The sequence below is a fragment of the Balaenoptera physalus genome (genome assembly GCF_965194825.1).
Source record: "Balaenoptera physalus genome assembly, chromosome: 6".
NCBI classification, from domain to species: Eukaryota; Metazoa; Chordata; class Mammalia; order Artiodactyla; family Balaenopteridae; genus Balaenoptera; species Balaenoptera physalus.
Genome location: NC_138885.1, coordinates 126,793,721 through 126,818,836, shown reverse-complemented (window position 1 = coordinate 126,818,836; position 25,116 = coordinate 126,793,721). Strand labels below are relative to the sequence as shown.

Sequence of the window (25,116 nt, the reverse complement as noted above, 5' to 3'; positions counted from 1 at the left end):
CTTCTCTGGTTACTGTAAGCAGCAAGGGTTCGGGCAGCTCTCAGAACTAGAGGGAAGCCTGGAGAACAGGGACGGAAAAAGGAGAGAGACAGGCAGCTCTAAGGGTATAAATAGGAGGAGCTAATTTTTTTTTTCTCTCTACGCTCAACATTGTGATTTCATCGAATTCCAAGATTTAAAAATAACTATCTATGGTAGTCAGAATTCTAAGATGGCCCTTAAGATTCCCACCCCCTATGTATGAGTCAGTGTTCTCTGGAGAAATAGAATTGATAGGACATATATATATATACATTAATAATATATATGTGAGATACATATACATATATATAATATATATTGTGTCCAGTATTTTTGCCATAAGCATCTTTGCCACAGACATCTACATTGTGTAATTAATTGACTGTAAAGCAATATTGCCATGCAAGATAAAATAACTGGTTGACAGTTTGGTTTCCCTTCTCCATTGACACGATACTCCCATTTTTATATCACATACATCTTAGCCCTCATAACGGTCTATACAGTGATGAGTGGACATGACAGTCTTAAAATAGTGGATGGTAGCAACGATGTATATGGACTTGATAGAAAATACAGTGATAAAACTTACTGGAAATGTGAAATAAGAGACTGTAAAGTCAGATTACATACCATTAGAAAATGATAACTTATCAATTTACAAATCCTTTGGTGATTTGAAGGCCCCGAGTTGAACCACATTTCCCATAGAACTTTGGAATGTCTATCAATGAACATGGGACAGTGTGCCGAGAACAAACAACAGTGTAGAGGCTTTTACAAGGCAATACAAAGCTTCATGTACAGGTATGCATCCTAGTATTTAGAAACTGATACCTCTCTTGATGAAGGAAGAAATTTTAGCAAAAAAGAGAAGTGCGATGCTAAATGAGGAGACAAATCAACAAGCAAAAAAAAAAAAAAAAGTGTACAATACTATGAATGAAAGACTTGGAAGACAAGAGTTTAGGTACACCCACGAGATAAAATTAGTTATTTGTGTACTACTGCCATGAATCTACATGCATTTAAATGTATTCATGTATTTTATATTTTGCAATAAAATCTTTTTAATTTCATTATTCATTTCTCATGCTTCATGTTTATGTCCTTCTGCGTGTCCCTTTTAAAATTCTTCGTGGTTTTATTTTTTTGGCAAAATTGCCTTATGGCCAATTAGTTTTGCAGTGAAAATGTAAAGTCTTTTTAACTTTGTTATTTATTTTTCATGTTTCATTATGTCCTTTTTAATGTCCCTCTTTTTTTGTTGTTGTTATTTTATCTTTTGTGACATAATTGTCTTACAGCCAATTAGTCATGTGGTGAAAATGTTTGCGATGAAAATGCTTGCGGCAAAAATGCTTATGGCAAAAGTACCTTTGTACTTTGTGCCTTTATACAAAGTGTACAAGTACCTTTGTATACACACACACACACACACACACACACACACACACACACACACACAAAGAGATTTATTATGAGAGATCGGTTCACGTGATTAGGAAACTGAGAAGTCATACAATCTGCTGTTTGCAAGCTGGAGGCCCAGGAAATCCGGTGGTGCAGTTCTAGTCCAAACCTGAAGGCTGAAAAACAAGGAGCGCCCATGTTCCAGCTCAAGAGAGAGCAAATTCACCCTTCCTCAGCCTTTTTGTTCTATTCAGGCCCTCCACAGGTTGGATAATGCCTGCTCGCACCATGAAGGTGATCTTCTTCACTCAGTCTACCATTCAGGTGCTAATCTCTTCTGGAAACACTCTCACAGATACACCACAGATAATGTTTCACCAGCTATCTGGGTACCCCTTGGCACTGTCAAGTTGACACATAAAATTTACCATCACACCCTGGTATACACGTCCTGTATAATCCCCTCCCCCTTGAGTATGGGTGAGATTATGAATATGATGGGGTATTACTGCCAGGATCAGGTTACTAATCAATTGACTTTGAATTCATCAAAAGAGAGGATTATCCCAAATTTGTCTGATCTAATCAGCCAAGCTCTTCGAAGAGAGCTGAGCCCTTCCTGGGGTGAGGGATTCTATGAGAAAGAGATTCTCTTGCTGACCTTGAAGCTGAAATCTGGCAAGGCCTGGCCACGTGGCAGGGAGCTGTGGGGATCTCCAGGAGCTGAGAGTGACTCTGAGCAACAGCCAATCAGAAAGTGGGCCCTCAGTCCTATAGCTGCAAGGAGCTGAATTTTGCCATCAAGCCAGCTTGGCAGAGGACCAAAGCCTCACTGCAGTCCCAGCCAAAACCTTGATTTCAGCCTATGAGAGCCCAAAAAGAGAATTCAGCCACACTGTGTCTGGACTTCTGACCTACAGAATTGCTGAGGTAATAAATGGATATTGTTTTAAGCTGCTCAATTGGTGGTACTTTGTTACAGAGCAATAGAAAATAAATATATACCATCCACATGCTGATGACTCTAAAATTTATATTTCCAGTCCAGCCTTCTCTCCTGAACTTCAGTCTGATATCCAACCACCTACTTAACATCTCTACTTGGATGTCTAACAAGACATTGCAAACTTAACATACCCCCAACTGGGGTCCCCAGCTTCCCTTTTTCCTAGCTCACTTCTGCAGCCCTTTTGTGTGAAAAATAACAACGCTATACTTACAGTTACTTAACTCAGAAACTTTGAATCATGTTTCATGGTCAGTCCATCAGTTTGAAACTTTGACTCTAGTTTCAAAATATTTCCAGGATTAACCACTTCTCGTTAATGCCTTTGCTATCACTTTGAGCTTTGTCCCCAATGTGTTTCACATGGAATAGTGCCGTAGTTTCTCAATGGACTCCCAGATTTCATCCTGGCTCTCCTACAGTCTATTTTTAATGCACCAACCAAAGTGATGTTGTTAAATGAAAGATCAGGTCGCTCACCTGCTTAGAACCTTCAATGGCTCTCTGGTAGACTGAGTTACTGGTCCCGATTCTCCATCTCTTCCTTTACCGTAGGACTTTGCAATCCCTCTCATTAGAGGGGAAGTATGCTGCCCCATTCTCTGACTTGGGCCTGGCCATGGACTTGCTTTGGGCAAGTAGATAGAAGTGGGGAGAGGTGTGCAGAAGTGACAGTGTCTTGGTCCTTAAAAAGCCCAACTTGTGTTTCCAGTGGCCCTCTGTACCCTGCCCTCGCTGTGAGGACAGGACGTGGCTAGCCCAGTTGTTCAAGGAGGGTGAGAGACACGTGGAGCAGACACAGGCCCAAGCTGCCACTTCATGCTGTCCAGCTGAGCCCAGCCTAGACTTGGCTGGTTCTAAGCTGCCCAGTAGGCATGTGAGCAAAAGAAATGTTTATACATGTCACAGAGTGTCTGTGCTTGCTTCTTTCCAAGCAATAGCTGATTGAGACAGGCTCAAAAGAGAAGCCAAAGTATTTCCAATAGCCTACAGAGGCAATAGGCTCTGTGAATTCTATCCCCACAGTAGCCCTAACCTCTTCCCTATCACTCTCCGCTCAGTTGCTGTGCTCCAGCTGCACTGGCCTCTTTGCTTATCCTTGACCTTGCTCACTTCCACTCAGGACTTCGCATTTGTTTCCTTTGAGAGTCTCCTGGTTTGCCCTCCACTGCCTTCAGGTTTTCACTCAAATGTCATCTCATTGAGAGCTGTTTGCGATTGTAACCTCATCCATTTTCTTTCCCTGCCTACGTTCCTTGGACTATTTTTCTTACAGTGATTTAAAAATTTTTTTACAGTACTTATTGCACTGCTACATATTTTATTTATTTTACTTTTTACTGGTTGACAACCCTCCCACCCCCAACTACAACGTAAGCTTCACGAGGGTAGGGATTTTTGTCTGATTTGTTCACTCCTGAATCCCTAGTTCCTGGATTGGTGCTCAGTAATATTGATTGAATAAATATCGACATAAATGAAATAATTTCTGATCATTTTAATAGGGAACCACTTTTTTTTTTTTTTTTCATTCTGTATCATTCTGCAGAAGAACCAAGTCTCAGGAGGGATTAGGCCCGGCTTGGATCTCATTTCCACTCCTTGGCCAGGGCAGAGCAAGACACTTTTATTCATTGTCCCTCCAACGGGGAGGGGAGATTCCTGGGTGTAACCTAAAGAAGGGGGAGTGGATGACAGGAAACCCAATACCAGCGAATGGTCTTCTATGCTGGCCTCAAGCTAACTGTGCCCATCCTCATACCTTATTCTAGAGCTTCCATCTCAGTGTCTGCAGCTCACATTTTGAGAAACATAAGATGTGGTAAAACACATTAGGAGAGTCCTTTGAGAATCTAAAGAAAGATGGGGAAATTGAGTCTCTCCTCCATGTGCAAGGGGAAGAGGAAAGCCCATTTGAAGCCTTTGGACGAAATAAGTCCTGGGGATCTGGGGTGATGAACCCACACAGAATAGGAAGCATCCCCAGGGATTAAAGAATCTCCAGCCTTCCCTAACTGTTGGCATCTGGAATCCCGGATTGAGCCCTTCACCATCCCTCTGGTCTTTTCTCCACCAGAACCGCCATCCCAGGTCTCAGAGGCCCCGTGGGCCTCGGCTGCTATTTCCTGGTTAGCAGGGAAGAGGTGAAAGGTGGCTTCTGCCTGGCGTCAGGGCTGCCACGCTGGTCGGCCTCCCAACGGCACTTTTCCACTGTCGCCTGTGATGTGCAGGTCTCTGTGACTGCAGTGCACTTCAGCTGCAGGGAGCCTGTGACAGTTCCCTGCGGGCTGGCCCCAGGACCTGACCGCACCATGCAAATGTGGGAAAGAGCATTCTGAGCGACAGATACCAAGCAAATGACCCAGTTTTGGAAAGCAGATTATTTGTAAGTTGGAAGTTGTCTGCACTTTTCGGGAAGGAAAATTACACAGCCTTTCTAAGTAAAGTGACTCAACATTTAATAGTTTGCCGAGATGGACTTCCTTCCTTACCAACCTTCCTGCCAATTCGATGTAAACATTAATTTGGGATGTTGGTCATGAAGCTGGAATACAGTCTTTGATTCGCACAAGAAGGAACACTTGTCCCCAGCTTTTACCAGCGTGCTTTTACCATGGCTTAATCACTCAATTATTCATCTTCAATGCTTTCTGTTCAGTGGGAGTAAATATATTTCTTTTTTTTTTGAATTTTATTTTATTTATTTTTTTATACAGCAGGTTCTTATTAGTTATCCATTTTATACATATTAGTGTATATATGTCACTCTATATTTCTTATCTTTAGATAGCTCGTGTGAAAATTGATTAAGGAGGCGAAATTCCATGAATAACTGTGAGCTCTTTAGAGATAGTTGTTATTTAAATTCATGAATTTATTCTGCATTTTGCTAATGTGTTTATTGGCTTGTCATCTTACATAGTTATTAGTTTAAGCCATTTAACATTTTACTTATAATTTTAATACCATAGGGTATTTCTCTTTTTTAAAAAAATTTTATTTATTTATTTTATTCTTGGCTGTGTCGGGTCTAGTTGCGGGATCGTTTGTTGTGGCATGTGGGCTTAGTTGCCCCGCGGCATGTGGGATCTTATTTCCCTGACCAGGGATCAAACCCATGTCCCCTGCATTGGAAGATGGATTCTTTACTGCTGGACCTCCAGGGAAGTCCCTACCACAGGTATTTCTAAGTCCTGGAAATTAGGTTTGAAGGGTCAGAAGTGCTTGGATAATGATAACAATAGTAGCAACAGCAGCAGCAGTAATAATAATAATAACAATCATAATCAACCTAGAAACAATCATTTCTGAGAATTTCTTGTGTGCAGTAGACAGTGCTATTCTGTCCTTTAAGCTTTCAGATCCCTGGTTCTTCTCACGAGGTTCATGTAGGGAGTGCAGGTTTTAAAGTCAAGTGAATATGGGTGTGAATTCCACCTCTGCCACTGAACTGGCTGTGTGATATCCGGCCAGTTACTTAACGTCTCTGTAAAGTGGGGATAGCAATTCCTATCTCATAGGATCTTTGTGAAACTAAAGTTAAATGCAATGGTGTAAATAAAGGCCTGGGTATGAAGTCAAATAGTCATCTCTTAAAAAACGACGGCTCCTAATAATGATATACATAGATCGTATGTTACACATAGCAAAGCTCCTTATCTGTGTGAACAATCAAAGAGGAGTTGAACGAATATGGAAAACTCCTGCCACTCGGGACTCAAGGAGACAACACAAACGTTTTGATTTTGGTTGATCATCACAACTTGCTAACCGTCAGTAAATGAGAAGATAGAGGAACTTCCAAGGACTCTGCCCTGAACTACATCCCCAAATCTAAGATGGGCACAGCATCAATTGTTGCTTCTAAACACTTTATTACTTTCTCACTGAGGTTTCAGTCTTTGAGCTGTGCAAATACCATCCATAAACAGCAGAGTTCATGGGAGGTGGAGGTTGGGAGGCAGGAAAGACACCCTTTAAAAAATCCTTTGCCCAGGATAATTGTAAACACTGGGGAATGCTGCAGGCAAATTAGCATCGTAATCTATGGGAGCAGAAAGTATGGTGATGATTTTCCCATAAGAAATACATCTATTTTGGAATTCTTAGTGGCTTACTACTTTCTCTACCATGGGAGTCAGCACAGTTTGGATTTTACTGACTCACTGTCTCTGGAGTGTTTTCCTCTGAATTTTAAACCAAGAGAAAAAAGATGAAGAGATAAAGAATGGTGGAAGAAATGCAAGGTCAGGAAGAAAAACAATGGGGAAAAAAAGGAAAGAAGAGGAAATGGAGGGGAAAGTAGAGCAAAGGAAGGAGGGAAAAGAAATTAGTGTGCTGTTACAGAGGGTTAGAGTTAAAACATAATATTTCACTTTCTTCCAACTGAATAAAAGTCGAAAATATTCTCTGATTAAGTATTATTGAAAATATTGGTTCAAAATTTGATTGTTTTATCAATCTGTAAGCATTTTATTAACCTAACTGCAAGTGTTTTTTGAGTATTTACTGCGTGTCTAACTTTACCAGGTGCTGAGGTGACAGGCTGGGCTTACCCATGGATCAATATCTGCTCCCTCAGAGCCTGTGGTCTGGTTGCGGATTTAAAACAATTAGAAAATTAGATAGCCTATAATCAGGAAGCCAAATTGATAGAAAGGCAGTTTGTTTTAATTCCACAGGCTTCTAGAAAGAAAAAAAAAAGAGTGGCCGAGTTAAATACCTTTGGGAAGTTCTGCAACCTGCTGCTACTAGGAGGATCACTGTATTAATGTGTTACTTTTCCCTCCTACGGTAAAGGAACTGTCTTAGCCCAGGTTTCTTCAAGGGCAGAGGCTGCCCAGGCTGTGTGCAGGGAGTTTATTAGGGAGTGTGAACCCAGACAGCAAAGGGGAGTGAGGATGGAAGGAAGGAGACGAAGCCAACACAAGCGTGGGTGACTGTGTCTGAGTCGCCACCATGAAGGCCACCTGGTGCTCAACCTTGTGGGCCTTTTCTGCTGGCACATGAAACCAAATCATGGGAAAGTAGGCTGAGAAGTTGAGAAGGAGAGGATGGAATCTCGAGAGGCATCATTTCAGCCTGTGACTGGAGCCCTGTCAAATGTGTCTCAGAATTGTCCACCTAGAAGACGAAAAAGGGAACATTGATCCACTGGCTTCTGAAATGCCTTGGTCAAGGACGACACCCACGTGGATTGACTCCCTGCTCCTCTGGGTGGGTTGCACTTACGGGATTGCTGGGCAGTCCCCATGGGAGAATAGTGCTGCGGGGTCAGAGATGCGCTGCGGTGGGAAGTGAGAGGCTCCAGGCAGTCGACCAAAGTGAGGCATTGCTAACTGGCACGTATGTCAGCCTGGGTAAAGCCTCACGGACTTGGACTCTACGAGCAGTGGATGGCGGAAGAGGTGGACCCAAGAGGATTCGGAATGGTGCACGAGTGCTGGCCCATCCAGACACCTGGTGAAGCTTTAAGAACTCTTGTTATCTGCCATCCGTGGAATTACTATTCTTCTGAATATTGGTAAACATGAGAATACTTTCTCTGAGTGGTAGGGATAGGAGTTGGTCCAATTTCAGACAGGGCTCTATCCAGGGGCTCAAATAATTTTTCTTAAATCTCTCTTTTTCTCAACTTTTGCCCTTCTTTGCTGTGTTTTGGATTCATTTGCCGGCGGGCTTCTTTGCCACGTGGTAAGAAAGATGACCTCTGGTAACTTGCACTAGTTCACCTGTCCCACTCTTCCTTGTGCTCCTCGGCACACAACCGGGCTATTTATCCCAGCCTCACTTGCAGTTAGGTGTGACCGTGTGATGGGCTCTGGCTCATGGAAGGTGGGCAGGGTGGTACACGCCATCGTCCCTCGTGAACTTTCACTCTCTCTCTTACTCTCTTTCCCCGGCTGCCAGTAGGCTGCAGGGGATTCAGTGAGGACACCATGGTCCTGGGATGGAGGAAACCTGGGTTCCCGAGTCACTGCATGGAAGGTCACCTGCCAAGCTCCCATATTGGAGTGTTGTTAGGTAAGAAAAACACTGCTGTAGTGGTTTAAGCCACTGTGATTTTGGTATTGTTTGCTATAGCACTTAGCCTCCCCTAATACCCTCTCGTGATCCACATGTCGCCATCAATTCTTGAAAAGAATTCTCATTATCTCTACTCGAGTTATTTGACAAACACACTGGACTAATGAGAATTTCCAGGGGACAGGGTGAAGGGCAGGCGGAGATGCTTGATCTCCACCAGAAACACATGGAATGGAACCAAATAGTTTATGAAGTGAAGAGATATGGGACAGAAAAAAAAAGATGCCATGGCAGTTGTTACAGGATGATAACACCAGCATCGGATTCTAGGCTTGGCTTTACCATGACTGAAGTGTGCGGCCCTGGGCATGCCACTCAGCTATTCCAGGCCTTGGTTGCTTCCTCGGGACAATGTGAGAGTTGGGTTAGATGATTTCTAGTGCTTTTTCTCAACTCTGAGATAATTTGGTAATAAGATGATAAGAGAGTAAGCTGGACAGTTCCTGTTCTTTCCTATGTGGATCGAGTGACACTGCAGAGGTTCATCTTTACAAGCGTCGTGGGGATCGTGGGCTGCTGCCACTCATCCTTGGCACTGCCTTCAACTGTGCCGGAGTTCTAAACAAGAACTGGGATGTGGTGGAGCCAGAGGGGATGGGTCACCTCCGTGCAGTGGAGAAGGAAAACACAGGCAGCTCTTCCACTGCTTCTGCACCTGAAGAGACAGCCTACTTGCCAATCCGTCTCACACTTGGGCAGGGGGTGTTTTGAAAGAAGCAAGCAAGGAAGTCCCAGGACCAGAGCTATTTCCCTTGTGGCTGGTCTCCCTGGTTGTCCTGTCTTATAGATCTGAAGCTTTCTTCCTAAACAGTGGGTATGATGAGGGAAATAATTTCCTGCCCACTTGATAGATATTTAATCAGGAAGGGCATTGAGTGAAGATTTAGAAATGGCAGAGTTAGGTCAGTTCAGTGGCTGGCAGCCACGTGCAGAGGCCACATGGGTGGAACTGAGAACAGAGGGATCTAGTGAGAAAATGCAGAAGCAAAGCAAGCGTTTCCAGGAGCATGTAGAATTCCCGAAAGGGGACAAGGCAGTGAGAAATGGCATTTATAAGGATTTACAGGAAAAATGGCAAAGGACAAAGATAAACAGTAATAACCACATGCTGAGTCATTTTGGAGGCATCCATAAGGTCTTAGTTGCCTCCATAAGAACATGTCAGACTGTGACAGAAGGGGGAAAGCGGAAAAGAAGTACCAGGCTAAGTAGGTTTGAGATGCAGACCTAGCTGGTCCTGGCTAGATGACCTTTACTCTATTTCTGTGAGGAGGGATCTGTGGTCACAAATAGTACAGTTGATTGTGTTTTAAAGTGAACTGTTAATTATGCCTGCTAATTTTTCTCATGCTAATCCCTTCTAGGGGCAAGTCCTTCTTAAGCACCCTAATCCGGTATTTTTTCTATATTAGGTGTCTTACTTTGTTATTTATTTATTTATTTATTTCTGTTGACGTACAGTTGATTTACAATATTTCAGGTGTATAGCAAAGTGATTCAATTATACAAATATATATATATTCTTTTTCAGATTCTTTTCCATTATAGGTTATTACAAGATATTGAATATAGTTCCCTGTGATAAACAGTAGGTCCTTGTTAATTATCTATTTTATATATAGTAGTGTGTATCTATTAATCCCACATTTCTAATTTATCTCTCCCCTCCTTCCCCTTCGGTAACCATAAATTTATTTTCTATGTCTATGAGTCTATTTCTGTTTTGTAAATAGGTTCATCTGTATCAATTTTTTAGATTCCTCCTACAGGGATAACTACTCTGAATCTAAGTTGATGTCTTTGCATATTAGGAAAACTAATAGTGCAGCACTCAGACATCTTGTCATGAGGGACTAAGTTGTGTCCAGGGAGAGGGATGCCCTTGAGAAAAGATCTGGGCTCACATTCTAGATTCGATAGAAAGTGACTCCGTGTCCTGGGGGCAGGGTCAGTCTATGGAAGCAATTGCCATGGAGACGGATCTTATAACATATCTGAGTTGGTGGTGGACGTGAAACCAAAAACATGGGGAGAGAATTGCATTCACTAAAAATGTCTAAGACATTCCTTCCTTCCTTGATCCAACAAGTATTTGTTGAGCGCTTATTTTGTGCCAGGCGGGTCACTTGTCCCTGGGATGTAGCGATAGGTACCCATCCCAGCTGGATTCAAGGTGGTAAGACCATCGCTGAGCCAGGTAAACCAAACAATGTCAGCTGGTGATGAGGACATCATCAGGTTAATGGAATGGAGAGGCATTAGGGGCTTGTGGGGGCGGGGTGTTTTGGTTAAACCAGAAAGATGGCAAGGAAGCAGCCATGCGAGGAGCAGGGTGTTTCCGACTGTGGGAAGAACAGTTGCAAAAGCCCCGAGGAGGGAAGGAATTGGCCTGTTCTGTAACCTGAAAGGAGGCCAGAGTGACTGAAGCATAATGAACAGGGTTAGTGAGACAGGAAGTGAACTGGTCATTTAGAGCAGAGTTTCTCAACCGCAGTGCTATTATTGTCATTCGGGACCGGAAAATTCTCTGTTGCTGGAGGCTGTCCCATGATTGTAAGATGTTTTGCAGCATCCCTGGCCTCCACCCACCAGATGCCATTAGCCCGCCCCCCACCCCCCCTCAGTTGTGACAGCCAAAAATGTCTCTAGACGTTGCTACATGTATCCTGGGAGTTTGAGAACAAAAAGGAAGGTGGAACACCAAGGAGAGCCACCAGGATATGAAACAAAAGAGGAAAAGGGCATTGTGATTTTATGTGTCTACTGGCTGGGCCATGGTACCCAGATAGCTGGTCAAATTTTATCCTAGATGTTTCTGTGAAGGCTTTTTTTAAAAAATTAATTAATTAATTAATTAATTTTTGGCTGTGTTGGGTCTTCGTTTCTGTGCGAGGGCTTTATCTAGTTGTGGTGAGTGGGGGCCACTCTTCATCGTGGTGCACGGGCCTCTCACTATCGCGGCCTCTCTTGTTGCGGAGCACAGGCTCCAGACACGCAGGCTCAGTAGTTGTGGCTCATGGGCCCAGTTGCTCCGCAGCATGTGGGATCTTCCCGGACCAGGGCTCGAACCCGTGTCCCCTGCATTGGCAGACAGACTCTCAACCACTGCGCCACCAGGGAAGCCCTGTGAAGGTATTTTTTAGGTGAGGTTAATATTTAAATCAGTAGCTTTTGAGTAAAGCACATTACGTTCCATAATGTGGGTGGCTCTCATCCAATCAGCTGAAGATCTTAAGAGAAGAAAGACTGACCTTTTCCCAAAAGAGGGTATCCTGGCAGCAGACTACCTTTGGACTTGACCTGCAACATAAACTCTTCCCTGGGTCTATAAGCTAATGGGCTTGTCCTGCAGATTTTGGACTTGCCAGCCTACATGATCTCATATACCCATGGACTCCTCATCTGACCAGTGCCACTGCCTGGGGAGGTGGGGCTGGGGGCTGGGAGAAACAACGGGTAGCTGGGGACTAACCAACAGCTTTGAGAATAATGCAGAGAACAAATGCTTCATCAGAGAGGGCAGATTTTTGTAGTGGGGCCAGAGCAGGCGAGTGACGTGGTAACAGAGGGCTCATGGAGAGCTGGCAAAAAGACGGTCACACTGAGGTGGGCGGAGAAGCTTTTCCATGGCACACAGGAGGTCATCCCTGGGGCGCTCCTACTAATGGGTGGGCAGGACTTTGAGGGGGGTTGAAGATAACGTCAGAGGAGGTGACAGTCAAGGAAACACAACCACTGCTGTCTTGTGATGACATTTTAACCCCCAGGCTGGTGTAGGGGAGCTGGGGATGTAGATATATGCAAAATACCTCCATTTAGGTGTAACATTACCTGGTGGTCTCAAAATTGTGCTCAGGTTAAGAACAGACTATCTGTTTGCAACCTGATTCAGAGGTAACAACACCAGTTCCTGGAAACCAGGGACAATTATACCCCCATTTGCCACCTCTAGGAGCACTTAAAGAGGTGTTTATGTTGCCACATGAACATACCTGACTCTTACTAAAACGAAAGATACAGAATCTCCCCGAATATTTGGAAGTTGGATTTTTTTTCCCAAGAGAAGCCAGAGGGAGGAGGAACAGTGGTTTCTTCTCTATTTCCTGCTAGGAAAACACACGGGTTTGCTGATTGGAAGGGGAGATTGAAGAGACGATTCTTTTTATAGATGTTGGTTTTGGAGTGAGTTCCCGCGGGCATCACAGGTATCCATCTAGTCTCCTCTGTGAACTTGCTGTGACCTGGCCGTAAGGGGAAGCTTTGGCGGCCTCCACTCCTGGGCTATCTTGCTGACCCAGCGTGACATCCCTCTCTAGGTTGAGTCAGCAACATAAGCCCAGGACTTTTGGGTGATAGGTTCTTCCATACACGACCATGAAGCAAAAGGCCCTTTCTACACAGTGTTGAATTTCCCAGAGGCTATGACCAGGGATTACACTGAGGTAAAAAAGTTCAAGAGATACTGCTAAAGAGTGTTGACTAATGCATAACTTGGCTTAGTCATGCCCTTCAAGTATTTGTGGAGAGTAAATAAGACCGTGGATAATTGAGAATAAAATGTGTTGCTTTTCACACATTGGGAGAGCTCAACTGCAGATAAATCCCTTAAAACATTTTAATTTCAATTAACTTCATATCATAACACACACACACACAAACACACACACACACACACACAGAGTCACACATTTATTTTTTGGCTTGCATTACTTTTGCTGTGGATGTAGTTCTCCAAACCTAATGTTATACAAGCACATAACAGTTTTTCTTAAAAATTATCCAGTTTATAATCTAAATATAAAAATCTCAAAAAGGGCTGTGTCAATACACAGCTAACCAAATAGACCCGATCTTTATGGTTCCGGCCTTTATTTGTTTGTTTGCTTTGGCCTTTTCATATTCATTCTAGGTCATTGGTTCCCCACTGTTGTTTTGTCACTGACACTGCTCAGGACTCACCTTCCTGTAGGTAAAGGCAGCTCCCTTGGGAGCTGTCTGTCCTCAGGTATTGCTCTTAGACCCCCCGGTACCATGGTGACCCAATGTCATGGTTGGTAACCGCTGGTCTGGTTTATAAGATGGTCAGTGTGATAAGACCACATATAAACACTTCAAATAAACTTGTGACCTCAAGCTCTAACTGGTAGATTGGAATCATCTGGGTCTGTTCATTTCAGTGTTTTATTTAAATAAGAGACATAGTTTGTTCAAACATTAACAAAAACTGATATTTCTTAATGATGGAGTATTTTTAAAGGCACAAAAACTTTGGTCATTGTACTCAAGAAATCTGGCTGTGGTCAAATCCAACAGGTGACATTAGTAGCTCTGTGACTGAGCAGATTACTCAATTTATTTTGAGTTTCAGTTTCCTTATCCATAAAGTGGGGCTAATAATCATCAGCCCTAACTCACATGCAGGGTTGTTATGGTAATCACAAGCAATGGGATTAGTGAAAGTGGTGGTAAGTTTTAAAGCACTGGACTTATATGAGATTGCATTCCGTCACAAATAATTGTTGAGCGTTCACTAATCTGCTGTCACCCTCTGTGTGCTAAGCTCCAAATGTAATATCCAATATCGAATAAACAGGTAAGACATGATCCCCGCCCTCGGGGATTGCACTAGGAGAAGCCCATGAAATAAGAAAGAACTAACACTCTCCAGCCCCTATCTAAGAAGTAATGAGAATTTAAACTCCGTGATTAATTAGCTTCACAAAGATTTAAAGAGCATTGATTGAATTTTGTACATTGGGTTCTATTTTGGTTTTGAGTCAAGGTGGTAAGGTTGACGCCTTTAATTTATTTATAGAAATAGAACTCTTTTTAAAATTATAAAAGTAAACTGTGCTCATTTAAACTGGAGGCTACGGAATTGCAAAAAGTAGAAATTGCGAGTCCCTTGGCTTGAAATGGATATGAACTCTAGCTCTGCTCTCACCAGCTGTGGCTGTGACCCCTCAGACTGTCAGTTTCTCATCATTAAAGTGAGGTTAATAAACACTAATGCAAAATCTCGTGAGAATTAAGAGCAAAATGATTCAAAATGCCAAGCATAATATTTGGTGAGTATTTAATAAATGCTGTGGGGGGCTTCCCTGGTGGCGCAGTGGTTGAGAATCTGCCTGCCAGTGCAGGGGACGCAGGTTCGAGCCCTGGTCCGGGAAGATCCCACATGCCGCGGAGCAACTGGGCCCGTGAGCCACAACTACTGAGCCTGCGCGTCTGGAGCCTGTGCTCCCCAACAAGAGAGGCCGCGATAGTGAGAGGCCCGCGCACCGCGATGAAGAGTGGCCCCCGCTTGCCGCAACTAGAGAAAGACCTCGCACAGAAACGAAGACCCAACACAGCCATAAATAAATTAATTAATTAATTAAAAAAAAAAGTGGATGAATCAAATGATACATTCTTATCTAAAAAAATAAAAATGCTGTGGGTTTTTTCTCCTTCCTATATTTTGAAAGTTAATTTGAGTGGAATTAACTTTATATGTAATGCACTCATCTGAAATAAGCTTGATCTACTATGAATATATATTTGGCTCATTTTGGGTTCCATTAGCGCGTATCAAATGTCTCCAAATCGCGAGTGCCCCATGGAAGGCCCTTCTTCACCATTTTACTAACTAACAGTCTCAAGGACTTTTCACATAATTGATCATTAACTCTCAGAAAATGCCTAACCGGCAAATTACCCTGGCTGCTTTACATTTTTGAGGAAAAGGTACATTTACAAAATTGTCTTTTTGTTTGTTGAATAACTTTAACCTCCAACCACAGTCCTTTCCCTGTGGGCGCAAACATAGTGAAATGTCCTTTCTGAGTATTTAGTAAAGGCTGGAGCCATCAAAATAAGTAAACAGTGAAGTTTCATTTTCATTATTCTGCAGCCATCGTTTTATTGTAAATGAAGGAAAGAAAATTTTCTGGTTGGCAAAGAAGCAGAAGAGGTTTTCTCTTTTATTGATGTCTCCAGTGTTGTGACACAGAGCCTATCAGATGAAACAACGTCTACACTAATGAAAATGGATTCTGTTTGTTCCTCAGTTTAAAGTTAGGAGGTCCCAAAGAAGAGTGGATATACTGAAAGTATGTCTCGAAAAGTCTTCCTTCAGGTAGAACGTATTTCACAGTATCACAGGAAACGATCATCTTTTGTTTTGTAAAGGAGGAGGTCCTGGTGTTACAGACAGAGCCTGCACTTTGGTGTCATAAAACCAGTTTCACACTGGACTCCAGATAAATCTTGTGGTCTAGGCAAGTTGGTCAACCTCTCTGCACCTCCATTTCCTCATCTCTGATGTGGGTCACATACTGCCTGCCTCACAGGAAGGTCAAGAGGATAGCACGGGACAGTAGTCACATTTCCTGTACACAGTAGGCATGTAGTAAATCTTTAGTCTTTCACGCTCTGCCTCCCTTAATTAAAAATGTTAGGCTAGGTGGTTTTAAAACTAAACATCTCTCATTTGTTTGGCAGACTACAAAGTGTTTCCATATACATTTTCTCCTTTGATGTTTCAAAACAGCCCTGTGAAATAGGTAGGCATGACTTAGTATTAACGCTACTTTACAGATACAGAAACAGTGCTCAATGAGCTTAGGAGAATTAGCTGCCCCTCTCACTTGGCTGGTGAAGGGAGATGCAGGAAGAAGGTCCAGGCCATTTGGTACCCAAGTCTGTGCTTTCCCCAGAGGCTACTTTGTAGCCCCTCATCTCTTTGTGGAAAATCCAAATGGTAAACTTGAATATATTCTTGTTTTCTGATAATAACTGTGTGTCAGGGTTCAATCAGAGGTTATCACAAGGGATTGGTTTATGCAATTACGGGGACGGACCAAGGAAGCCTGGAGTCTGTGGGGTAGGCAGTCAAGAAGGGAAGATCATGAGCGTTCAGAATCCCAGAAGCATGAACTGAAACTTGGAGCCTCTGAACTCAGAGGGTGGGGACCGGGGAAGGGAAAGGCTCGTCCCTCTTTTAAAGGGCTTCCAAATGTTTAAGTCAGGCCTGCTAGGATGGTCTCCCTATTGTTTAACTTACAGTCAGCTGATTAGGGACCTTAATTTCATCTGCAAAAGTCTTTCACAGCAGCACCTAGTAAGTAATACTAGTGCTTGACTGACTCACTGGGAGAAGGTGTGCATGTGCCACCACTCGGCTTCTGCTTCCCTCCCTTCTCTAACTCCTAGGAGAGAGGGTGGCCTTTGTAGTCCACGCTAACCAGAACAGACCAGAGAGGGAATTCTGCGGTCTGTATTTCAGCCGAGCAAAGCTGAAAAATCGCAAAGCCATCCCCATAAAAAGCCGAAGTCCACCACTGAAATGTATTTCTCCACTAATGTGTTTCTCTGGCATCTGTGCATAACTTCTGGTCACTGTGAGGGAAGCTTGAGCAAACTAGGAAAGAGATTGGTCAACACGAATTTCTACTAGCATATCTGCTGTCAGGTTCCAAGGATAGAGCTTCTCTGCACACTAGCTCTTGTGGATTGGATTTCTGGAAGATTCCCAGAGATATTGCCCACATAGGGCATGTTTGCTGATAGATGGAGTGGGCACATGATTCATGCTAGAATGTGAGCTGCTTCATCATCTCGGGCAAAACCAAAACAAAGCAAAAGCAGCCAAACCAAATAAAAAGTGACAACTGCAGCAACAATCAATGGTAATGAGACTATGACACTGATGGCACTACGGTTTTCTCAGTTTAAGGTTTCTATTCTTCCCTTGATGACTAGAATTATTTGGTGATGCTGAAAAAACAATCAAGGGATGGCATGACTGGGGATGGACCATTTACCTCTACCACACATCGAGTACTTTGTCCTTGTGCCTGGCACAGTATCCCACTAAGTAGTGCATTAGTCAGGGTCTTCACAGAAATAGAAAAAAACCCCTACATATATATTTCACATAATCATATCATATAATATATGATATATTATAAGGAATTGGTTCATATGATTATGGAGTCCCAAGATCTGCAGTTAGCAAGCTGGATACCCAGGAAAGACATAGTCTAGTTCCAAAGGCCAGCAGACTTGAGAGCCAGGAAGAGCTGACGTTTTACTTCGAATTCCAAGGCAGGAAAAAAATACATGTGCCAACTCAAAGGAGGAATTTGGGGAAGGGTCAGCGTTTTGCTCTATTTAGGCCTTCAACTTATTAGATGCAGCCCACGTTAGGGAGGGCAGCCTACTACACTCAGTCTACTGATTTAAGTGTTAAACTTATCCAAAACCACCCTCATAGAAACACCCAGAATAATGTTTGACCACATATCTGGGTACCTTGTGGTCCAGTTAATTTGACATATAAAATTAACTGTCACAGTAGTTTTAGGTGATACCAAGCATGAAAGAAAATCCCGGTTCCCTGGAGGGCCTCTAGTCCTCATTTCTCAGGATACCTGGGCTTTTCCTCTGGCTTTCACAGTGCTGGGCATTCCACCTGTGCTTTCCTTCAAACCTCCACTTCCATTCTTTTTTGCCCAGAAACACAAAGTTGAGCTTTGCTGTGTACATAATTACTTGGGGCAGCTGCCTTGCTGTCTGCTACTCATGTTAAAGTGACTGTCCCCTGTCTCAGGAGTACCAAAAGGGGGGAGGGGTTGCCATGAAGGAGCATCAGACACCCTTGTTGCTGAGCTCTGATTGATGCCACGCAGGAAAGCTGTCCTCAGCCCATGCTGTCACTTACCTCTCTCCTGTTGGGTTTAGTGGCTGTGGCATTAAGGAGCACACGTGTGAGAGGTTGTGGGTAGATTGCAAAAATGGCCAGTTTTTCATGCTTGTGATTTGACTTTGAAGCTCTTCTCATCAATAAGTGGGGTTTATTTCCCCACTACTTGAGTCTAGGGTGGGCTAGTCACTTGCTTTGGTAACGAAATGCAGTGGAGGTAACAGTGCTAGTTCTGAGCTTAGGCTCCAAGAGGACTTGTGTATTTCCACACTCTCAGAACCCTGGCCAGATAATTTATGAACAAGCCCAGGCTAACCTGTTGGAGGACAAGAGATTATGTGGAATAGAGATAAGTCATTTCAACCGAGACCATTCTAGACTAGTCTAGCTCAGCTGGCCTGGTAGCCAACCATAAATGCATTAACGATCCCAACTGAGACCAGAAGAGCCGCCGAGTGGGTCACTGACCACAGCCTCAGTTACCGACCTGCAGAAATGTGAGCTAAATAAATGGCCATTGTTTTAAGCTGCTAAGTTCTGGGGTGGTTTGTTATATAGTAAAAACTAATGGATACAGTTATCACTTTATACCTGGAGTACAATTACTGATATGGACTCTCTGAGCATTTTGTAACTCCCTGTTTTGGAACAAAGAATTAATAAGATATTTCTGCTGGTGAAGTTAATAAGTTTCTTCTGCCTAGCATTTTTCTGATATAGCTTAGCTCCTACACTCTCAAAACTGACATATGTATATAGAATAGAGTTTGGTAGTTTGGTAGAACCTTCAAATTTTAGCAGAGAGTCCTGAATGACATAAGACACTAGGCTTTGAATATTTGTTTAATTAGGTCTTCCATGGACCCCTTAAGGGTTTAAGAAAACATGGGCCCTGGCTCCCTTCTTATTCTTGTTCAAGTAAATGCAGGTTTTAACAGGCCAAGTGGCCTAAGTAGGTGACAACTATACTCATTTCCTATTGCATTCATAGTCTCCTGCCAAATTTCCTTGACTTCAATGGGGTCACAGATTTGAAGAATTACACAGCTATTTAGTGGTAGTGAAAGAACAATTTCAGAGGAGATTCATAGATTTTGATGACTATGAATCATACCTTAAGAATCTGTGGCTACCTTTGAAGTGCAAACCACAGGATGTATCTGATTTACTCAGCAGCTGTGCTATTCCTGTGGTTCAGTTTCCAAAAGACCTGACTGAGCTGAAAATCAACTGTTCCCACCAAGAAGACCATTGGTAAAAATGTTGGGTATGTTAACCAGAATTGTACTGAATTTTCTGGCCACACGGCCAAAATCTTGCTCAAGTTTGGAGTTCATTGGCTTTGTAGCAATGTTTTCTTTCATGAAACTCTTGAGATCAGAGCTGAGTCTCTCTTAGGGATGTAGACTGTGATTCAGAAATGAGATCTGCTATAGCTTAATGTCCTCCTGAGGTTCTTCAGAATACCTCAGTTTAACATGTTTTCTTATTGACTGGTTGAGATGTACAAATGACCTATGGATTTTTGAATATGTTTGGGGGAACAACTTTTTTTTTAGATTCCTTCATGTTGAGTGAAGAGAACGTGTATTCCAGATAGTCCTCTAATGATAAACTTAATCCAGTTAGTGTACCAATCTGGCAGATGTTTTAGTGTAACACAGATGAATATTTTCATTTACCTGATTTGTTTAGTTGAAGGTTCTGGTGGACCGCATGTGTACATTTCTAGGAACTATGTCTCAATTGAACGGATTACCAAAGTTTTGGAGAAATCTAGTGGCTTTGCCACCCTGCCATTTGCACATTTAAAAAATGTGTTCTATTTGATTGAAAAAAGATACTACTTTTCAACTGACAAATCATTCCTATCCTTCATCAGAAACATCTTCCTTTTAAGAGGCTAATTTTATTTTGGCACGAGAGAGGCTGTACCTTCCTAAGCGGTGACATTATGCTTTCAGCTTAGCCAAGCCCAGCTTATTAGACTTCCAATGAAAGAAGTTAATCCAATGACAATTTGATTAGATGATGATGATGATGACGATGATGATAATTAGTAGTAATTACATTTACTGAGTGCTGGGCAAGACACTAAATAATACATATTAATCATCTTATTTAATCCTCACAACAACCCTGTGAGGTAGGCACTATTATTATCCCTATTTTCCGATGAGGAAATTGAGGCACAGAGACGTCAAATGTCCAGGTAGCATAGCTAGGAAATGGAAGCGATGGGGCCCAAATATGGTTTTGTTAGACTTGAAACTCATAGCCATTTCAAAATACTATATAGTATTAAATAAAATACTAAAGAATTTCTTTTTTGCATCTTATTTTATCAAAACATGAGCAACTAGTGGCAGCTCCTTTTGCAAAGACAAAGTGGATGCTTATAACAGTAGGGGAGGAAAAACAATTTTCCCTCTACACTTCTGAGTTCTTAGTTGAGACCTCTGTAGTAAAAGACAGATTAATAAGAGAAAAACAAATATATTTATTAACATGTAGACCTCACGTAGACATGGGAGGTGCCCAGGAAAAAAATGAGTAAGTCAAAAAGGTGGCTTAGAATTCAGGCTTCAATACCATCTCAATGATTTTTCGGGAAAGTTGGAGGTCCTAGAAGAATAGATGGGAGATATGATAGTTTGTGACAAAGTTTGTCTGGGTATGGTGTCAACTGCTAGTCTCCCCTCCTGTGATAAATCAGTCTTCCGTGGTTGATGAAACTCCTGGGGAAGGAATTTACAACAATTGAGTTCCTTTTGGTGGATCTGTCTTTAGTCAGATAAGGGAAGTTCAGAGAAAGTCCCTCCCTGCATTTGCTGTTTTCAAGTGCCTACAAAATAATCAACATACCAAAGTGGCATATTTTGGGGTAGCGTGTCCCGTGAGCCTTTAAAACAGTATCAATTGGTTTAACTTTTGGTTGACGAACACTGAGTGTTGACTTGTAGGAGAGAGTATGGGAAATGATGTCAAGTTTACCATCTCTATTGGATTATACTCTGAAAGATCTTTTAGATTTTAGATTCCATTCATGGAAGAATATTGTACCATAATTCTAGAGGCAGGGGAAAGAGAGAGGAAGAAAGAAGGTGGAGAAAGAATGAGAGAAAGAGAGAGAGAGAGAGAGAACTGCCTTTGCCACTACCAACCGACTATTGACCATCCCACGTCTCTCCAGGCTTCTTTTCATACATCCAGGACATGTCAGTGCAACTCTTTTAGTATTTCAGTTGCATTGCTTGGAAAATTAAAGGTCATAATACATTGTAAGGTGTGGTCTTATTTTAATTAACTCTATATACAGCTGCTTTTATTTGAGCTCTGTCAGCTATTTGCCCTCCGTGGGCAGCTACAATTGGCTGGCATGCAACTAGCCAAGTACGTGTTAGTTAACACATGAGGTAGAGTTTGTGTACCCACGTAATGAAAAGCCCATGAAATTTAGGCATTTTGAATCTTCTTGGAGCAACTCCAGTGGGATTCTGCAAGGGAACATGCAGAACTGACTTTTGGCTGCAGGGAAACGCAGGGCCAAGGCCTTTCCCAACCAAAATATGTTGGCGACATTTCCCTGCATAAACATCAACTTTGGTTATCGAGGAAATCCCCGGTGCCTGGAGAGGTAGGAGAAATGGATTCGGAAGATGCTCATCTCGTGTAGCCGGTCTCAGAGAGCCTTTGACAAAGGAGGAAGAAGCTAGGATGACTCACTCCACATTTGCTGGGTGGGTCACACGCCTGCCTGCCCAACGGAACAGGAAGGCCCTCATTGTGCTCAATTGTTTTCCTGAATGCCTTTCTCAACGACAGCGAAAGGAAACATTACCCTTTGGCTTCGAGCCACCCAGGCTACTCCGTACTTCCAGTGCTTAGAATGTAAAAGTCGGGCTCAGCCAAAACCTGCAGAGATGCACGGCTGCAGTTATTTCTGTCTGTGTTTCAGATTAAACGGCTGCCTTTTGCAGTAAACAATCCTGGATGATTTAAGACAATGGGAACTCCTTTTACTAGCAAAACCCCCAACCCAAGTCTGACCGTTTGTTTTACAGGCCCATTTCACCATCCAGTAACCCCATGGGGGGCCTCGACACCACCCTCCACTGCATCGCTTGAATAAAATACACGAAAGGCCCTGCAGTCCAGCTACACCCTTCTTGGAGCTGATTGCTCCAGAGGGACGGGGCGGGTGGGGAAGTGTGGCCTGGGGAAAAAGAGGAGGAGGAAACTAGAAGGTTCGTTAATCTACAAAGGACGCCTGGAGAGCTTTAGTCTCTGGGTGGGATTACAGGCACAGTAAGGCCCCAAGGACATTGCTCCTATCATCAGAGCCCCGAGAAGACCTTAACACCACTCCCCACTCTGGAGAGTCTGCCCATCATTGCCAGGGGTTGCGGTGTCCCTCCTGGGGACAAGCCAGGTCATTCTTCTCCTTTGGACCCCCTGCCCGGGCCCTTGCCTGTGCCTCTGCTGCCCACCCCTGAGAAGGCAGCTCCCTTGGGCTCAGGGGCCAGACTTGTGCTGCAGTTTGTGGCAGAAAATAGGGTCAGGGGATGAGGTGGAAAGAATAGTTCTCTCCCTGACGCAGGATCGCTCTGCACCCCGAGCAGCCCTCACTGTGCCCAGTGTGCCAGCACCCTCCAGGCCCCGGCTTCCTGAGCTGGACTCCGCTTCCCCTCCTCAGAGGCTCAAGCTGGAGGCTGGAGGGGGGCTCAGGAGGGCGGGGTGGCGGCAGGAGGGCAGATTGCATGCCGTTCCTTCTGATGCCAAAAGCTCAGCTTCTCTGGACACCGGTGCCGAGAACCAAATTGCGGGGAGAGTTTGGGGTGAGGTCCAAAAGCACAGCTTTATTAGTTTGCCAGGCAAAGGGGGACACAGAGGGCTCCTGCCTCAAGAAACTAAGTGTCCCAAGCCGGGAGGATGTGACGAGGAGTTTTATAGCAATACTTCAAGAGTGGGGTTGCCGAGAAGAATTAGGGTGTGTGCAGGGTCTCAGGTGGTGGGTCGCCTAATCTTGATGAGCTTCTCTGGTCCCTGTAATCTCGCCTCAGGTGGATTCTTGGCTGCTCTTCCGTTGATTAGCAACTGTTTGAATCTGCCCTTTGGAACTCAGGCAAGGTCATGGAGGCTGGAGTCTTGCCTACGAGAAACGGGGGATAAAAAGGCCTCCGTGCCCGGGAGCCCCACGGGGTCCCCGCTTGGTTTCATTTCTGGCCTCGTCACACCCTGGCTTCTGCCTTCTTTCAGATTCTTCTGCACCTGCTCCATTCACTTCTTATTCCCGGACCGGCTCGCAGACACAGGCGAAGGGCTTCTTGGCCCATCTGTTCTGACACAACTGAAAGCTGAAATCAGAGCTCACCCAGAAAATCCCGCCTTGTGAGTTTATTCCACATCCTCCAGGGATTTTGTCAGTTTATAGCAGTACATACCCAGAAAGGCAGGTTGCCAAAAAGTTTCCTGTGCTCCAAATAGTTTGGGCAACTAGAGTGAGGAAAAGCAAACAGGTTCTTTGCTGTAGGACTTCTCAGGGACAGAACTGTGTGTCTGTGTGCTGTGACTTTGCAAACAGGCTCAGATGTGTGGGTTAACTTGTCTGGTTAAGTACTAATCTCTAGTTCCGAAGTGGGAACCATGCGCAGGGGCTTTTCTGTCAGCTGAGTGGGCCTTTCTCAGAGAATTCGGGCTCACTGGACAGGAATAACACTCTAGGTAGCTTTGTGGCCGCCTCTAGCCCCCCTGAATCCACTGAGGGGAGGGGGAGGGTCTGGGCTCAGGAGAGGGAAAGCTTAGAACTTTCAGAGCTCTGAGCAGGGTGACGGGTACACATCATCGTGTACATTTAATACACTTCGTTGGGAGCAGAGTGGGGACAGCAATTGCGATGTCATGTTCCAGGGGTGGGAGTGGGAGAGCAGCGTGGGACCTCAGGCTGCCCCTGACAAAGGGCCGGAAGATTCATCCTTTTGGGAGAACTAACCTGTAGAGTCAGGGCTCCTAGTGGAAACAGCCAAGCTTACGCAAGCTAGGGGTGCGTATGCTCGCATGGTCCACAGTTCTCTAAGAGCCATCAAAAAACAAGCAAGCAAAATCCCAACAACAACAAAAACCAAATCGCACCCTTAAATTCAAACATCACGTTTGTATACACCTAATGTTTGTAAAACATACTGTCAGCATGTTTTAACCGGGTGGAACCATCATGCTCATTCATTGGGGCCAGAGTGAAAAGCTCATTACGGAGCAGTATTTAGAAGCCTAAACTCCAGGGGCCAGGGGCAAAGGGGGACTGTCTGGAGACCACAATCAATACACAATGTTGCTAACGTTGGAACCACTTCTGCCTTTTTTTTTTTTTTTTTTTTAAAGAAACATCTCCTATTAACACCTCTTGGAAATAACATTTCATGGAACGGTTAGGAACATGTTCATCTATATAAATTCCAACTTTCTTTGTTCTCTTTTTGGAGACAAAAGAGATCAGCAGAATATCTAAAGCAGAAATGGACAACATCCAACCTCGCAGGAACAGGACAAGTCAGCTTATGAGAAGCATGATCTTTCAATTTCCTTCCCTCTCATGTTATATTCTAAGGCAGCAAAGTGAAGGATGCAGGGATGCAGTGCTGGAGGGAGGGAGGAGGGGAAGGGAGAGAGCCAGGGTACAGCTTAGGTAACCAGTGGATGACAATCGATATTCACCAAGAACAGAAACAAGGGAAGCAGCCGTGTTCTTTGAAAGAGAAGGAAGATAGTGAGTTCCTTTTGCACAGGCTTCAGACACGTCCCCGTGGAAATCTCCACTAGGCAGGCAGATACATAAGTCTGGAGCTCAGAGACGTCTGGGCTGGAGGCATAACTTGGGTCAACAGAGAATTGAAACCGTGAGTGT

The 25,116-nt window shown here is 43.7% G+C and overlaps 1 long non-coding RNA gene across 1 annotated transcript; it reads left to right on the top strand.

The window, feature by feature from the left end:
• The first annotated feature begins 3,090 nt into the window (after positions 1–3,090).
• LOC309662224 lies at positions 3,091–24,583 on the top strand. The gene is made up of 2 exons (XR_014264598.1): positions 3,091–8,464; positions 23,472–24,583. It is a non-coding gene; the product is annotated as an uncharacterized lncRNA (long non-coding RNA).
• Positions 24,584–25,116: the final 533 nt, after the last annotated feature.